This window comes from Cajanus cajan, chromosome 4 (genome assembly GCF_000230855.2).
Source record: "Cajanus cajan strain Asha chromosome 4, NIPB_CcT2T_4, whole genome shotgun sequence".
NCBI lineage: Eukaryota > Viridiplantae > Streptophyta > Magnoliopsida > Fabales > Fabaceae > Cajanus > Cajanus cajan.
In genome coordinates, this window is record NC_138520.1 from 43,040,303 (window position 1) to 43,044,814 (window position 4,512).

General features: G+C 37.0%; 1 non-coding gene across 1 annotated transcript; it reads left to right on the forward strand.

Annotated features, from left to right (window-relative positions):
- The first annotated feature begins 3,192 nt into the window (after window positions 1-3,192).
- Window positions 3,193-3,299, forward strand: LOC145957637 (small nucleolar RNA R71). The gene has a single exon (XR_014433680.1). It is a non-coding gene; the product is annotated as a small nucleolar RNA R71 (small nucleolar RNA).
- Window positions 3,300-4,512: the final 1,213 nt, after the last annotated feature.

The window sequence follows — 4,512 nt, forward strand, 5'->3', positions numbered from 1 at the left end:
GACATGCCAATAGGTGTTTTGTAAGCAGTCCTGTAGGCCCAAAGAGCTTCATCTAATCTTAAAGACCAGTCCTTTCTTGTTGTAGATACAGTCTTCTCAAGAATCTTTTTGATTTCTCTGTTGGATATTTCTACCTGTCCACTTGTTTGAGGGTGATAAGGTGTACCAACCTTGTGAGTGACTCCATACTTTTTTAAGAGAGATTCAAACTTTCTTTCAATAAAATGTGAGCCTCCATCACTGATCACAGCTCTTGGGACCCCAAATCTTGGAAATATAATTCTTTTGAAGAGTTTAATGACAGTATTTGAATCACTCGTTTGAGCGGGAATCGCTTCTACCCACTTGGACACATAATCAACTGCAACTAATATGAACTTGTAACCTTTAGAACTTGGGAATGGTCCCATGTAATCTACTCCCCATACATCAAAAATTTCTACTTCTAAAATCCCATTTAATGGCATTTCATGTTTCCTGGATATATTCCCTGATCTTTGGCATTGGTCACAAGAATTTACCATCTTCCAAGTATCCTTAAATAAGTTTGGCCAGTAAAAACCAGATTGTAGAATTTTAGCTGCAGTTTTTGACGTACTAGCATGCCCTCCATATGCGGAAGAATGACATGAGTGAATGATGTGAGGAGCTGCTTCTTCTGAGATACACCTTCTGTAGATACCATCTCTACACCTCTTATATAGGTAAGGTTCATCCCAAATAAAGCTGTTAAGGTCACTAAAGAATTTCTTCTTTTGTTGATAATTAAAGTCTTCAGGAAGGACTCCACATGCTAAGTAATTCGCATAATCTGCATACCAGGGACTGTTTTTCACAACAACTGCTAAAAGCTTTTCGTCTGGGAAGCTGTCATTAATAGGGAGTTCCTCCTTTGTTGCTTGGTCTTGTGGAAGTCGAGAGAGATGATCAGCTACTACATTTTCTACTCCCTTTCTGTCCACAATCTCTAAATCAAATTCTTGTAAAAGGAGAATCCATCTGAGGAGCCTAGGTTTAGCATCCTTTTTATTAAAAAGATACTTTAGGGCAGAGTGATCTGTGTAAACAATAACCTTAGACCCGACAAGATAAGATCTGAACTTTTCAAAAGCATAGACGACTGCTAACAATTCTTTTTCTGTTGTTGCATAATTGGCTTGGGCTTCATCAAGAGTCTTGCTGGCATAGTATATAACATGAACCTTCTTGTCCTTTCTTTGTCCCAATACAGCTCCTATAGCATAGTCACTTGCATCACACATGATTTCAAAAGGAAGGCTCCAGTCAGGAGTTTGCAGAATAGGAGCTGTAGTGAGAGCTTCTTTCAACCTTGGAGAGTTTTCTTCTTGCCAATCTGTTGAAGACTCAAGAAGACTTTCTACTAGAGGATCTTTTTCTTTACACGGGGGACTTGAATCGATCAAGCAAGCATAATTAGGTTGAATCCCCTCAAGATCTATGTGCTTTCCTCCAAATAGAAAATTCTCCAAGGGATCCCTCAAAATAGATCTCATGACTTCTTCCTCCATGTCTTTAGGCAATATATCAACCCTGCAGCAAATATTTTCAAGAGAAGGTTGTCTAACAGATTTAGCAATATTAAATTCCATTGTTTCATCATTAATGGATAAGGACAATTTTCCATGTTTGACATCTACTATCACGCCTGCTGTAGCCAAAAATGGTCTACCTAGTATGATTGGTATTTGTTTGTCCTCTTCCATTTCTAAAACAACAAAATCTCCCGGAATTAAAAATTTACCTATCTTAACTGGAACATCTTCTAAAATTCCTATGGGATATTTTATAGATCTATCTGCTAACTGGATTGACATTGCTGTAGGCTTTAATTCTCCCATATCTAATTTCTTGCAAATTGATAAAGGCATTAAACTGATACTTGCCCCAAGGTCACATAAGGCTTTTTCAAACCTTAGATTTCCAATGAGACAAGGTATAGAGAAACTACCAGGATCCTTAAGTTTTTTGGGCAAATTATGATGGATCAATGTAACAGTCTCTCTATCATCCAATTTCCTTCGGTTAGCTAAAAGATCCTTATGAAATTTAGCATATGTAGGCATCTGTTGTAGAGCTTCTACAAATGGAATGTTTACATACACTTGTTTGATCATATTTAAAATTTTTTCAAATTGTCTATCAAGTTTAGTCCTTGCTAACCTTTGAGGAAAAGGAATTGGAGGGTGATAAACAGTTTGAGGCTTTGATGAAGATACTTTTTCTTTTTCTAATCTCTCTTTTTCAGGTTTTTCAACCATAGGAGAAGCGTCTTCATCAATCTCAATATTATCATTTTGATTAGACACAGGTCCGTCTAATTTCTTCCCACTCCTTAAAGTAACAGCATTAACATTTTCAGCTGGGTTTGCAACTGTTTTACCTGGGAACTTACCTGGAGAATTGTTTGAACTAGGCATCAACTGTGCAATTTGATTTTCCAGCATCTTGTTGTGGAGAGTAATATTCTCAACCTTGACAGCAAGGTTTTGAATAGAATTTGCCATTGAATCATTGGTCTGTTTTTGATTAGTGACAAAATTCTCCATAAGGTTTTCTAATCTTGAAACACTTTGTTGAATTGAGGGTGTCTGTACTGGATTTCCTTCCCCATTAATGAAGTGATTGGACGGACGGAAATTAGGTTGCTGATTGCTAGTTCCTTGAACTGGGTTATTCTTCCAAGAAAAGTTAGGATGATTCTTCCAACCAGGGTTGTATGTGTTGGAATATGGATTACTCTTCTCTCTTCGAGGAGTGTCATAGAAATTATGAGAAGCTGCCACCTGTTCAGTAGTATCTTCTTTTTCTCCAGTAAAAATTGAGGTACAATCTACTGCAGTGTGCCCTTGTTCCCTACAAAGGTCACATACTTGATTTGTAGCCACTGAATTAACCTTAGCTTTTTCCATCTTGTCTAATCTTTGATTAAGAGTATCAAATTTTGCTAAGAGTAACTCAATATTGTTCACTTCATATCGCCCCGGAGTTCCTTTCCTTGCTGTGACTTCTCTTTCACTGTATTGGCTGTGATTTGAGGCTACATTTTCCAAAATAATCATGCAGTCATTAATAGGTTTCCCCATGAAAGATCCTCCAGCTGCTGAGTCTAATATCATGGTGCTTTGTTGGTCCAATCCTTCAAAGAAAAATTGGATGGTAAGCCAACGGTTGAAGCCATGTTGTGGGCATGCTTGAAGATATCCTTTGAACCGCTCCCATGCTTCATAAATAGTCTCTCCAGTGCCTTGTTGGAAATTAGTGATTTTCTTCCTCAATTCTTTAGTTTTAGAAGGAGGAAAGAATTTCTCTAGAAAAGCTCTTTCACATAATTCCCAAGTTGCTATCTTTTCTCTAGGCACTGTTCTTAGCCACACCTTTGCCTTATCTCTCAAGGTGAGTGAGAATAAGCGGAGTCGCATTCCATCAGAAACTTCATCATCAAATTGCTGGGTCTCACAGATTTCCAAGAACCCCTCTAAGTGGTCATTAGGATCTTCTGATGGTAGTCCTCCAAAGGTGTTCTGTTTGAGCATATTCACCAGAGAAGCTGGTACAGTGGCTCCAGTTTGCATCTCCCCTCCAGGTATCCCACGAGCTACGGGTGCAGAGTAATCCCGAAGCGGTAAATTATCTCGTTGTGCAGCCATGTCAAATTCTCTAGAAAGGTTTCTTTTCCTTCTCAGGAGAGTTCTTTCAATCTCAGGATCAAGTGGTGTTGGTTTCCCAAGACGTAGAGATCTCTTTTGCATTAACCCTAAGGCACTGCAAAAAAAAAGAAAGTGACCCATGAAATCTGAATTGGAGAAGTAAACACTAAAAAAAAAAAAAATTATTTATTTATTTAAATTTTTTTTTTTTTTTTAAAAATTCGAATTAAAATAATTGTAATTTAAATCAAGAGACGTAGTCCCCGGCAACGGCGCCAAAAACTTGATGTATGGAAAACCGCAAGTGTACGGTTGTCGTCAAGTAATAAATATCGAATCACAGGGACTACGTGTTTGACCTAGAATTACTAGTATTTTAATTTGAATTTTAAAACAGATAGAATGTTTGTTTTGAGATGATAAGATCAGATTCACTGGTAAAAGAGATAGTAATGCAATTAATGAATAAGATAAAACTTTAAGATAAGATAAGGAGATTTCCGGGAATCTAGGGTTCGCACAAAGAGTTCCAACAATATTGAATTATTATTTTCATTAATTAATTCTATTCCATCTTGAAGGTAGTCTTAACCTAATTTAATCCTTGCACCTTCTCAGGCTACGAGGACGTGTTTAATTAAAATTAATCCCTACTCTCGTGGTAATTACGTTCAATTAAACCCATTAAGATCTTTGTTAATCTATTGCTCCTCGAAAGCTTAAATCAACTCTCGTGATTTAACACTCAAGTCTGTTCCTTTAGGTTCCGATAATTAGGTTCTCCTCTCAGTTCATCCCTAATTATCTATGATTATGAAAATTAAGATTAATTGTTTATCATAAT